We start from the raw sequence: 15,124 nt of genomic DNA, 5'->3' as shown, positions 1-15,124 counted from the left end.
AATTTTTTTTCGAAAAACACATTTTTTCCGATAGGGGACACCTGGGGCCACGTAGGGAGCTAAAATTTTGGTTAGGGGGTTTTTAGGTATGTACTTTCGATTGCCCTATACCAAATAAGAATCGAGCCGAGTGCAGATTTTACCATCTTATCCCGCTATAGCCTTTTAAACATAACTTTTACTGTCACCGGTAAACGAGGTAAACGAGGTTAAGGAAAAGTAGTGTGCTATGGAAAAAACAAATAAACATTTTCCAGATGTAAACGTATATAATTAATTAAAACAACAATAAGACAATCAACATTATAAAATATAACAAAGAAATAAAAGCAACTACTTACTTAGTCTTAGTGACTGCCTAAATGTTCAAATTGTTGCCCATCATTTTCAATGCAAGCATTTACTCTTTTAAGAGTAGATTGAATAGCAACATATTTAACTGTTTTAGACTTTTATTTATGGGGACGGATTAAAGACCTTGTTTTTGCCGCTAGGCCCACTACTCGAGAAAACATGATCTAGAATCTAGAGAATACGAAACGCCATTCAAAGCATTGCGTAATCAGAAATTGAGACTGCTGTTCAATCTGCTCTTGAAAGAGTAAATGCTTCCATCGAAAATGATGGGCAACAATTGGAACATTTAGGTCGACACTAAGTAAGTAGTTGCTTTTATTTCTTTGTTATATTTTATAGTGTTGTTTGTCTTATTGTTGTTTTAATTAATTATATACGTTTACATCTGGAAAATGTTTCTCTGTTTTTTCCATAGCACACTACTTTTCCTTAACTTGGTTTACCGTGACATTAACCTTCGGATGACCAAGCGGGGGAAATTGTGATCCCAGCGTATGTTTTTCTTTAATAAATTCAAAAGTATTTTCAATTTTTAACTCATTATTTTTTTATTTGACTTTAATACCATTCTAGATATCCTCATATTTTGAAATAAAAATAATTCCCTATATTTTACGAATAAAAAATATATTCTGAAGTTGATGTTTAGTAAAATACCGTCTATTATGTGCAATTCCAAGTAGTTTTACGCTATTGACGTCGACTTTGCAAAGTAACAAGACACTTACTCAACATACACACTACACATGACACTAATACTCATGTTGTGACTGGCTGAATGACGTAAAGTCCATGCCATAAAAAAAATTTAAAAAAAGAAACTTCATTTTTTTGTTAATTGTCATTTTTGACATTTTTGACATTTTTGACATTTTTGACCTGGGGTAATTTCCCCCCCCCCCCTTGGTCATCCGTGTAACAAAAAAAGGTTGGTCATCGGAAGGTTAACAGTTATTTAAAATTTACACGTGTCTTAAGATATCTCGAGATAGAAAAAAGGTATCGACATGCGGTTTTCGGTATTACGTTGCTAATTTGGTCTAATTTTGTAATACAGGATTAAAAATGCATACTTATATTTAATATTCTCCAAAGAAAATTAGATTTCCGAAAATAATTAAATAACGCGTCCTTGCTTGCATATTACTTATTAGGCTATTTCAAAAATAAGACAGTTGCATTGACGAAAAAGAGCTGTTTTTAACAAGACCAAGTATGCAAAATTCGATTTAGCAGAACCGGACTTACAGCCATTTTTTCATAAGAAGGTTCCCACTCACCCCCACCTCTTATTTGCAAAGGTAGACTTAAACTTGTGAAATCAAATATGCGCAGAATTTTACGAAGAATACGATGATTGGATTTCCAGTGCCCTTTCATTAGGTAAATTTTGTAAAATTTTGATTTTTTAATATTTGATATTCAATTACGCCCTCTAGCGGTGGACCTACAATTATGAAAATAATTTCCAGGCTTTTCCCGAGGCTTATAACTTTTGTTATAAATATTTGTTTCTCAAAGCTGTACTATAAATGGTTCCTGAGATATGGCCGAGAGCCATTCTTATTGGGACACCCGGTACATCATAAAAAGGTGACCAAATGATAGAGGCATATTCCAGTTTACAGCGTACAAAAGTGTAAAAAAGTAATTTAATGGCTTTAGTATTAGTGAGATTTCGACTATTTCTAATTATAAATCCATAAGGCTTAAGTGCTTCTCTAACCTTTATATTAGCATTTTTAACAAAAGTAAGATTGTGATCAAATATAACTCCAAGGTCTTTAATTTTATTCAAACGTTCCAGTTCATTGCCATCAATGATATAAGTAAGGATGGTATATAGTAGACTGTTTCCAGGAATAACTAACTACTTTGCACTTATTGGCATTAAGATTCAAATGATTTGTTTTACACCATTCATGTACGCGGTTCAGTTCACTTTGCAGAAAATGACAATCATTAAGGTCGCTTATCAATAAATAAACCTTTAAATCATCGGCATAACATAAACATGGTGCAGAAGTAGATTCACACAGATCGTTAATAAATAACAAGAACATTAATGGACCTAGATTAGAACCTTGTGGAACCCCTGAAGAAGCTAAGTACCTTGCCGATTTGTAACCATTGTAAGAAACAAACTGCGTTCTATTTGACAAGTAAGACTTCATAAAAGTCACTGCATCCTCAGAAAGACCAAAGTGACATAATTTAGAAAGCAATACTCCGTGGTAAATTCTATCGAACGCCTTCGAAAAGTTTGTCACAGTGGACCTATTGGAGACAAAATCATGTTGGTATTGAGACAGCTGATTACAGGTTCTTGAATAAATACGATTATACAAAACTATTTCAAAAACCTTCGACATATTGCAAATTATGGAAATTGGTCTGTAGTTTTCTACCTGATCCCTTTCTCCAGTGTTAAATACTGGGCACACTTTTGACTCCTTCCAGAGACTTGGATATTCTTTATTCAGAAGACATAAATTAAAATTTTTTAATAGGGGCACAGTTAAGGCACCTATGCAATCCTTAATAAAAAAGAGGGTATATGGTCAGGTCCACATGTCATTTTGTATTTTAATTTTTTACTAGCAGAAATTATCTCAGATTGTACAATAGGATAAAAATTAAGAAATCTGCGTTAACTGATGACGTGCTAGCCTTGAAACTAATATCAGATGACAGAAAAACACTATTGAAAAATTCTGCAAAAACATTCACAATATTTTGTGGTTCGGAGGTAGTAATACCACTATATTCATTACACCAGCAATTCTTGAACTATTATTTTTCGCATTGACATACGACCAAAACTTCTTGGAATTGATTGATAGAGATATTTGAATGTTATCGACATATACATTGTATGCCAAACTGATTTTTCATTTGACAAGGCGTCTTAACCGTTGAAACTCAAGCAAATCACAATGATTTTTGAATCTTTTAAATTTTTTTCGAAACTTTGCTTTTAATTTGATGTTCTGAATGATGTCAGCATCAAAGATTACAGGGTGGGTATTTATGACTAAAATTTGTATAAACTGGAATATACTTATGAAACAAAGAAAACATCTTATCATAAAAATTATATTTAAAATTTAATTAACGTCATTGGTAGTATCCAAAAAATTCCAATCCGTTTCGTACAGTTCTCGATATAAAGCAGGAAAATTTGCTTTTTTAAAAGTTATTTGCTCAGAACCATACCTAAATTTAGGCTCTCTTACAAATATATCTGTAAAAATAATTTGAAGAGCTGGGTGATGAGAGTCTTCATAGACCAAAGGTGAGTCATCATGCTTCACTTCACAACTGAAATGCGATAAGACTAAATCTAGCAGTCTACCCAAATGATTAAAATCATTGTTAAATTGTCTAAGGCCAGTAGAGCCCGCAAAACTTAAAACTACAGAAGTTTGGAAATCAGACATATCCATTATCTATGAACTTTGGAACATTAAAATCGCCTAGTAATATGGAGTTATTATATAAATAATTAAGTTGCCCTAAGCAATCGAAAAAATATTCGAAGTCAACTAAACTTAACCTATCCGGTAAATAAACAACAACTATATAAAAATGTTTGTAACCAATCTGGCACTTGACAATGATTAGATCAATTAGTAGAAATTGTGCGTCGAAAGCCGTAATATCAAATATTTCGAATTTTATGAAGTCTTTTAACGCAAGCACTACACCACCACCCTTCACCTTATCCACCTCATGGAATTTTCGGTCCTCTCTATATACGATATAATTATTTGGAAAGAGTTCCATGCTCGAAACATCACCGTGTAACCACGTTTCACTTAATGCTATGATGTCGAATGTACAATCACTTATAGTGCAGTCACTGAAGGTGGATATGAGCTATTACATCCGATTTCGTTGAACCTCCATCGCATGAACCTCCATTTGCATGAAAATTGGTGAGTGATTAGAGGATATCTCAAGGAACAAAGGTGACATGGTGCCAACTTGCGCTTTTACCCTGGGGGTGGATGCCACCCCTCCTCGGGGGTGAAAATTATTTTATTAAAAATAACCCTACAATTCGATAGAGGGACAAATTAAAAGCAAAATTTGTTATATAAAGTTATTAAAATAAATCAAAACTTTTTGAGTTATTAAAGATCAAAGATTTTAATTTTTCGTGAGAAAAATGCATGTTTTTAACCGATTTTTCATAAATAACTCAAAAACTATAAGTATTTAAAAAAGTTATTATTATCAAAATTGAGGCTAATAAAAAATCAAATAAACTCCTTACTAGAAAAACCTTACAGTGTTAACTAATAGTGAGTTATAGGCAATTGAATGTATATTTCTTTCGTCGAGTACCCAAATCTAAGTATTCAAGCTTAAATACCGGGAAAATAGTGCATTTTATAACATAAACTTATTAAACATTTGTCAAAGTTCATAGAATTATCTATCAAATAAGCCCTCGAACAAGTTGATATCATTAAAATTTATGCACCAAAAATGTTTCAAAATGTATCTTTTAAAATTTTTTCCAAAAAATGTTATTGTTTTTTTTGTAAATAACTCCGTTAATTTTTAAGATATCAGGTTCAGCTAAAAACTAATTAAAAGCTGATTCCAAGAGCTATTAAAAAATATCGAAATTAGTCTTTTAAAGCTCTCACTTTTTTAACGATAAAAGGTTAAATGGCCCCGGTTACATGGTTCTCGCAGCAAAATTTAAATTTTAAACGTTTCTATCTCGATATTTTTTATTCTACGGAAATAATAACATGGGTAAAGTATTTGAAACAGAAAAAACTAAAATTTAGTTATATATCATTTTTTACTTATATTGAGTATTTTTGAGTTATTATCTAAAGAAAATTAAAAGTACGATAATTTTAAAAATTCTGATTTTTTTTTAAATTGTATCTTTTTTTCAAAAATATGCATTCTAAACCGGTGAAAATTGTTGAAATCATTAACTATGTTAACCTAATGAAATTCTTGTGAGGATTACTACAAATTTTAATTTTTGTGGAAATGGCGTATGTTTAATGTTTCACTTTTTCCTAAAAAAATCGAAAGGGTTCTCTTAATTTCATCATAACTTCTTTAATTTTGATGCTATTAACTTCTACTGGAGCTCATTTGATAGGTACTCCGAAGTACTTTGACAAGTCTTCAACAATTATTATATTCTATAAAATGCATCATTTTCCCGTTATGTAAGCTTGAATACTTAGATTTGAGTACTCATGGAAAAAAATATACATTCAATTACCCATAACTCACTTTGAAATAAGATTAGAGTAGGTGTTATATGACGGAGATCGGGAGGAGGAGGAGGAACACCTGTGCCTAATTTGCATACAGCTGTCGCCCACCTGTCACTAATAATAGGAGGAGGAACACCTGTGCCTAATTTGCATACAGCTGTTGACCACCTGTCACTAATAATAGGAGGAGGAACACCTGTGCCTAATTTGCATACAGCTGTCGACCACCTGTCACTAATAATAGGAGGAGGAACACCTGTGCCTAATTTGCATACAGCTGTCGACCACCTGTCACTAATAATAGGAGGAGGAACACCTGTGCCTAATTTGCATACAGCTGTCGACCACCTGTCACTAATAATAGGAAGAGGAACACCTGTGCCTAATTTGCATACAGCTGTCGACCACCTGTCACTAATAATAGGAAGAGGAACACCTGTGCCTAATTTGCATACAGCTGTCGACCACCTGTCACTAATAATAGGGGGAGGAACACCTATCGCTAATTACAGCTGTCGACCACCTGTCACTATTAATAGGAGGAGGAACACCTGTCCCTAATTTACATACATACGGGTGATTTCATCGTTCCTTGTTACATCTGTCTGATTTTCTATTGTGAACAAATGCAGAACATCTGCGCACCCACATAGAGGGTATAGCGCAGAAGAAGGGGTTAAGAAAGGCTATTTAAAGGCGGTAAAAGCGTTTAGATGTGTAAACCTGTAACATGAATCAGTGTACGTGTGGTAAAACTTTCTCGCGGTCAGATAACCTTCGTAGACATATGGGTGTCTGTAACAAAAGTCACTCACGTGTACATGTGTAACAAATGTGGGAAGACTTTCACACGAGACTCTAATTTAAAACGTCATACAGGTAATTCTTGTGATGTCGCCTGTCCGATTCCAAGAAAAAGACTAAGACCGATAGGTATTGAAGTGCTCGAAAGTGGTGTTACGAAACTAACACATGCGTTTAAAAATAGAATAGCCTCATACCGGTTTATGACCCAAAATAACAAAATTAGCTATTCCGGTTTTATGAATGATATAAAACCAAAAGTAACCCGAATTCTCAGTGAATATCTTGATCAGCACACGGCGCTTAAAGTTAACTGTGAACTTTTTGCGATGTTTTACAAACCCGATAATGGTATTTCGGATATTAAGTCAATGAATACATCAAATAAAATTATCACTTTGAGTAGTGATATATCCGATGTATATGACGACTTTGCTGAAGCAATATTGACACAAGCATCGGAATTCCAGGAAAAAGATTCCAACTGGGCACTTCAGGAAATTATATTCCTAGATGTTAATATTAATAAATTCAGTACCATTTCTGCTTCATCATATATTAATCTTCCATCGCAGATTAAAAAGAGAAAAGCGATTTTAAATATTCAAAACAAAGACAACAAGTGTTTTGCTTATTGTGTGCTGGCAAGTATATTTCCTGCTACAGGTGACGCGACGATGCCAGACTCATATCCTCCATGTGATACACTTCTAAACTTTGAAGGTATTGGGTTCCCGGTTAAGTTAAAAGATATTAACAAGTTCGAGATTTTAAACAATATATCAGTTAACGTGTATGGTCTTCAATCATATTTTAAAGAAAACAAGATGCAATATGAAATTGTAGGACCACTTCACTATACTCAACACCATAAACCTACACATGTTAATCTTTTAATGATAAATGATAGTGATCGGAGTCATTACTGTCTCATAACAGACTTGTATCGCCTGGTAAATACTCAAAAATCAACACATGAAGGAAAACAATATTTCTGTGATGGGTGTCTTCAAACTTTCTCTACCTTTGAAAAGCTGAGAAATCACCAAGAAAATGATTGTTTACATATTTCGACAATACTTCCAACCAGTGAACCAAGAGTTAACAAGTGTGGTGAAACCCTTCCATCTAACATTCTAAAATTCGTTAATATTGAAAAAACAAGTCCACAACCGTTTGTAATTTATGCTGACTTTGAGTCGATTCTTAAGCCAATACACCATTGTAATCCATCAGATGGACAATCTTACACAATCAAAGTCGCAGAACACCAGCCTTATTCATTTTGTTTCTACCTCAAGTGTTTTTTTGATGATAGCTTATCAAGATTGGAAACATATCAGGGTGAGGACGCTGCTAAAGTTTTTGTTCAAAAATTAGATGCTTTAGCTATTAATCTATACCAAAATCACCTAAAGCATGTCAAACCAATGGTACCTTTGACTAGTGAAGAAATCCAGAATTTCCAGAACGCCATCAAATGTTCCATTTGCCAGAAGCCATTTTCCTTGTCGGATACCAGAGTGAGAGATCATTGCCACCTAAGCGGTAGATATAGAGGAGCTGCACATAATTCCTGCAATTTAAATTTCAAGGTACCTAATTTTATTCCAATTTTTTTTCATAATTTAACAAATTATGATTGCCACATGTTTATTAAGGAATTAATAACTAATGGGGAGTATGTATCAGCTATTGCGCAAACTAAAGAAAAATATATTACTTTTTCGAAATCTATTCTAGTACACAAAAATGATGATTTAAAACAACATAATGTTTATTTAAAATTTAGGTTTGCAGATTCATTTAGATTTTTAGCAAAGTCTTTAGATAAATTAAGCCAAACATTAGAGTCTAGTCAATGCAATGAAATAAGAAAATATTTCCCAGGTGAAAAAGAGTTTGGTTTAATGCGCCGAAAGGGTGTATTTCCATATACATTTATTGATAGTTACATGAAATTAGATGAAAGACATTTACCATCGAAAGAAAAATTGTATGATAATTTAAGGGGGGAACATATTACTACAGAAGATTATAAGAGAGCCCAAGAGGTGTGGAAACATTTTAACTGTCAATCTATGGGAGATTACGGAATGTTATATTTAAAGTCAGATGTGCTTTTACTGGCTGATATATTTGAAAATTTTAGAAAGGTTTGCCTCAAAGAATATAAACTGGATCCTGCACACTATGTTACAGCACCATCTCTAACTTGGGATGCTATGTTAAAATATACCGATATCGAGCTTCAACTTTTAACGGATGTTGACATGGTACACTTTTTTAAAAACGGTATTCGGGGAGGTGTGGCCACTTGTACGAAGCGGAAAAGTATTGCAAATAACAGATTTCTAAGTAATTTTGACCCAAAAAAACCAGAAACTTACATTATGTATTTAGATGCCACCAATCTGTACGGCGCAGCCATGAGTCAGCCTCTTCCTTGGAAAAATTGTAGATGGTTGAGTGATCAGGAAATTGAGCAATTTAATGTTTTTGATATTGATGATGATAGCGAAAAAGGCTATGTGGTGGAAGTAGATTTACATTATCCACCCAATATTCATGAACAACATAATGATCTTCCGTTTTGCCCCGAATCAATAATTCCACCCAAAGGTAAATATAAAAAACTCATTCCTAATTTATATGATAAAAAAATATGTCATACATTATAGAAATTTAAAACAATGTATACAATATGGATTAAGACTAGAAAAAGTGTACAGAATAATAGAGTTCTCCCAATCTCTCTGGTTAAAAAAATATATTGATTTGAACACTTCTCTCAGAAACAAAGCCACAAATGAATTCGAGCGTGATCTGTTTAAGCTTCTTGTCAACGCTATATTCGGAAAGTCTCTAGAAGCGGTTGATAAACGGAAAGATATTCGCCTTTTATCTCAATGGGAAAATAGCCGTGGAAGGCTTGGTGCAAAGTCTTTGATTGCTAAACCAGAATTCAACTCATTATCAGTATTTAACGAAAATTTAGTTGCAATTCATTTAAATAAAACTAAAATTATTTACGATAAACCTTTATATATTGGTTTTTCTATTCTAGATATTTCTAAGACATTCATATATGATTTTTTCTACGGGTATATTAAAAACAAGTACTGTGATAATGCTAATCTTTTGTATACTGATACTGACTCACTTATTCTAGAAGTACAAACACCAAACTTTTATGATGATATGAATAAAAATCTATATCACTTTGATACATCCAATTATTCGGAAAATAATCAACATAGGGTACACAAGACAAAATCTATACTTGGAAAGATGAAAAATGAGTTTCCAAACACCACTATTAAAGCATTTTACGGTACCGGAGCTAAAGCTTATTGCATTGAGGCTGACACAATTTTAAAAAAAGCGAAAGGTGTTTCCACACATGTTGTTAAAAATCAGCTACATTTAAATGATTATGTGAGAGTAGTTCAGAACAACGAAACCATTTTTAGAAAAATGTATTTTTTTAGATCGGATATGCATACTGTTTATACCGAATTGAAAAATAAGGTTTCACTAACATCTCGTGATGATAAAAGATATATTATACCTGGGGATGTATCTACTTTGGCTTGGGGTCATCTGTTAATTAATCAGCATGATGGTAATATAGATGAGCTTTTATTTTGCGCGAATGAGTTGATAAATGCTCCTACACTAGATGATTTAGATAATATCCCCAATGAGGAACTGTTTCAAGTTGCAGCGTTCCATTACGGCTCCTACTTATAAATAGTTTTTTTGTTATCTGTGATTATATTTAGGAATTAAGAATATGTATTTTGTTATGTATTAATAAAACACTTGTATATTAACATATTTTTTTATTTAACCCTTTAAACAATTCTAATAATAGGGAAAGTATTGAGAAAGTTGAACATATAGCTATATAATAAAGTATTGGTGGCAAGACTTTATCCTTATTAGGTATTTCATTATAAAGTTCTAACCACCCGGAATCAGTGGTTTTTTCACTAACATGTCTAAAACGTAATTTATATTTAGTGCTGTGTAATGGTATTTTAAAGTTGGTAAAAAATTGTTTCCCGGATATGATCCCATTCTTATCCATTTCGACGGCCATGTGTCATTTAGTTCGCCATTACTATCAAAACATATAAAAGTTTCTCTGATATGAAGTGGTTGCTGAATTAAGAGCAAATTTCCTAAAATTGCTTGTAAAACAATAAAGTTTATGGATACCATTATAATAAACTCTACCAAGATTTGGGTATCTATTTATAGTAAACCTAACTCTGGGTGTGGGGAGTCCCATGGATGTGGTGGAGATTCCAATAACCCATCATGATAACCTACTAATCGATGAGATAATCCCATAGGTCTAGTCTCACTACAAAATACACAAAATTCAAATACTAATTTCCATCCTTTAAATATTAAGTTTCTTGGAATAAGTTTAGTTTCAGACACTTTACGACAAATAAGACACAGCTTTTGTTGTACAATATACACAGGGAGTCTCGAAAATGTTTTCCACTCCTCACCACTATTGTTAAGCAGATTATCCATATTATCCCAATATTTATATGGGGACATAAATCACAAAATCAACACAAAACTAAACTATAAGTATGTGAACTTGTAATATTCAACAGGAATGAGTGCCCATGTGAACAAGTTTCAACAGGAATGAGTGCCCGCCAGCTGATAAAGTCTCATATACTGCCCGGTACAATCTAGTTACATTATAAGCGGAGTGGGTGGAGGAGGAACACCTGTATCCGGTATCAATGGGAGTAGGGAGGATATAAAAGGATAGAACCGTCGTTAATGTAAACACTATGAGCACAAGAAAGTTTCGTGAACGGGTTGATCAGTTTAGTACAGGTATTAACAGAATAAAACGTGATATTTTAGTTTATGAAAAAACAAGAAATATTAAACAGTTAAAGAAAAGTATTAACCAGTTAATACGTAAATATAAAGCTAAAGAATATATGTTTAAAAAATTTTCAAAACTGTGTTTAAGTGATGCGCTTGCGTAGTGGAAAAGTTTACACACCAAAATTAAACGAAGATACAAGATTATTTTTTCTCTCCAGAGAAGAAGAGCAAAAGTGGATAGACTTAGTGTTTAAAAACATTAACCGTTTTAATAAAGATGAATTGTTGCCACCGCTCTCGCCTAATGGCACAGCATCCGAAAAAACCTTTGTACATGTTTACAACCACAGAATTGGAAAACTTTAGCATAGAATATATTAGAAAATTTGTGGATCCATATGAACTACTTCAGTCTTGGTACATAGTACCCACGAAATTTGTCCAGGATTTTGAAATTCAAACTCGACTTCCGTGTTTTGTTCATATCAATCGTCCTGAGTGGAGAACAGAGTTAGAAGGAGTTGCTCCTGCTCAATCTAGTTGTAATTTATGTAAACTTGCACTTCAAAATGTAAGTTCTAGATATAACAATTATTGTAATAATTATTAAATAAAGTACTATTTTTTATTAAGGTTTTTTTATTAATAAGACAAAATGTAAAAAAAATCTTTATTGCATCATAAAAGTATCATACAAATAAAATACGTTAGATAAAGCACATACGCTATCACTATTTGAATGATATGGGCATTTTGGATCCATTTTTTGCAAAGCTGGTTGTTCATCCAATTCTATAACTGGTGATAAACTATACTTTTTAATATATTGTGACTTTTCTCGCCCCTTCACATAAACAGCATCAACATTTCTAGTCAAATATTGGATGATCTGATGGAACTGGTGGACAGGGGTAAAACCATGATCCCAGTTTAAACCATGGTAATTATTCATTACCCAAACAGCTTGTCTATGAAATTCAGGACCCAATAAACGCATCGGATACGGTGATTTAAACAAAAAATGAGTAATTTTTTGACCATCATATGTTGCCATTTCCTTCACGATAAATGTATTTTTTTCGGTATTAAAACCTTGGACATCCAATATTAGGTACATGTTAAAGACTAATTTCATCTAGCTTGTAACGTCTATTTATAAAACAACTACAGTCATGCGCATTATAATTGTTTTACAATTTTTGTTAGGGGGTTATATGTGAATTCTTTCTCATGGAGTATTAGACAATATGCTGAGATATCAGAGGTTGTTGGTTCATCTGTTTCAAATTCTATACGTAGCACAACGGAGCCAACCTGGACCACTTCTTTTTGGCGTGAACAGTCAATATGTACAAGCGGAGCAATCGTTTGAAAGTCATTAGGATTGAATATGGGTTGGTTTAAGGTCATATGATAATAACTTTCCTGGAAATTAGCAAACATCTCATATAGTTTGGCAAACCTATTAGTTTTAAAGTCTATTTGAAGATCATTATAGGGATATCTTTCAGAATTTAAAAACACTTTGATATTTTTTAAAGTGCAATGATCAAATTTACTCATATCTTTTGTTAATTTCGATTTTCTGTTATTTTGAAAAGCTACAATTATGTGTCGTGGGGTTTAAATTTTTGTACTGGTTCGCACTGACCATGTATGTCGTGTAGAGTTATTTAGGGCTGGATATTCAATCATTTGCCAACTACGAAATTTAATAGGAAGTTCTTGATTTGAATGTGAAATCTTATTAACCCTTTCGCTGCGTCAAATAAATACATATCGCTGACCAGTGCGGCAGTAGTTTTTTAACACTAAATGCGATATTTTTTCAACAATTGTTTTTTGTACATATGTTAAAACGGATTATTATAATTTTTCTTCTGAATTTTTGCAAGACGCACATGTGCGCTGTACGCAGTTTTCAAGGAATTTCTTTTAAAAATGCGGAGGACGCACTTGTGCGCTTATTACAAATTTTTGTATTTAGTAAATTAAATCGACTTTTTTGATCTAAACTAAAATTTTATTCATTCAAACAGGATGTAAAATAAACAAATAACATATAATGTAAAATAAAAGTATACAAAATATTAATTTTTTCCTAATGTCTTTCTATATTGATACATGATATTCTCTGAAACATTTGCCTAAGCAGAGGCCAGGTTTATCGGGACATTCTTGACAATGATAAATAGTATCCTTACGTATCTTATTTTTATTGCATGTCCGACATTTTTTTCTAAGAGTTTTACCACGTTCATTATGTAACTCAATTTTTGAAGGTGTGTGGTTTACACCCGAAGTAACTGCTACTTCTGCCGTTACAACTGCTGTTCCTTGACATTTTTCGGGTAATAACTTTTCAAGTATTGACAATCGAAACTTATAATATGACATTTTGTTATTTCCGTGGTACTTATTATACAATCTATGAGCATTTTGCAAATATAGCTGAAACAGATGTATGCCAATTTTTTTGTACCAACGTAAAGTTTTGCGTGTCGGCGGATAATAAGAAGACATTTGGTCTTGAAGATCTACTCCGCCCATATATTTATTATATTGAATGATTGGCAGTGGTTTAATTTTCTCATCCCCTCGTCTATTTCTTACGGTTACCATCTCATTTTTATATTCAGTTGAAATTTAAATGATATCTCTTTTGTCTCGCCATTTTCCAACCATTACGTTGTTGAGGTACATACTTTTGGTCTGGCCTTTTTTTAACTTTGCGTCTACGACGTTTTTTGGACAGCCTTTCCTATCTTTTCTCAGAGTGCCTGTACAAAAACTATTTTTATCCAGTAGTAATTTGGCCAAGTTATAACTATTGTAATAGTTGTCCATATGAAGCGAATGTCCATGGTCGAAAAAATTACGCATTAGGTGTAGCACCACTCTTTCTGTATGAGACTTACCAGCAGTTGCATCACCTGCACCAGCATATATATGGATATCCAAAATTGTTGAATCGGCTTCTGTCAGCATATAAAGCTTTACTCCATACTTATGTCGTTTCTTAGGGAGATATTGCTTGAATACCAGTTTTCCTTTCCACAAGATCATAGATTCGTCTAGAGATAAATACTTTCCTGGATAGTATACCGTCTTCATTTTGTTATTAAAATGATCTAGCAAGGGTCTTACCTTATATAGTCGATCTACTGGAACTGGTTCATTTTCTTTTACATTTTCGGCAAAATGAAGGCATCGCATTATAAGCAAATAGCGGTCTCTACTCATGTATGAAGAAAAACAAGTCGAAAATAATCTATTTTTCTTCCAGTAGTCTTGTATGCTAGGCAATTGGATTGTTCCTGTATGGAAGGTTAATCCAATAAATATTAGCAATTCCGATATTGTTAATTCCTTCCATAGGGAAATCCTTGAACGGTCACATCCTTTGCTGGTAGAAAGAACTTCAACTGCATAACTGTTAGTTTGTAAGACAATCATATTTAAAAGTTCATCGTCAAACAACAGCCTAAACCAATCGTACGCACTATCACCAGGACTATCGACTAACAATCCACTTCTTTTTGTAAATGGAATTTGTTTCATACCGCTAGTTGTTTCGGTCCATTCATTGTCTGTAATCTGTACGTCAGGATTATCTGCAACGGTATTATTTAACTCGTTCTGTAGTACATCATCCTCAGTATCACTTCCAGAAGAGTCTTCTGAAACATTTTCAATTTCAACTAAAAATATTAATTTCAGACCACAAGTTTATTATTACATTTATTTACTTACAGTTATCTACATCAGAGTCTTCATAATCTTCATCTGAGTCTGAATTATATAAAAACTGCATCAATTCCTCAACACTCAGATTTTTTCAT

The sequence above is a fragment of the Diabrotica virgifera genome, chromosome 3 (assembly GCF_917563875.1).
Source record: "Diabrotica virgifera virgifera chromosome 3, PGI_DIABVI_V3a".
Taxonomy (NCBI): Eukaryota; Metazoa; Arthropoda; class Insecta; order Coleoptera; family Chrysomelidae; genus Diabrotica; species Diabrotica virgifera.
The sequence above is the reverse complement of the archived record's forward strand: the minus strand, read 5'-3'. Positions refer to the sequence as shown.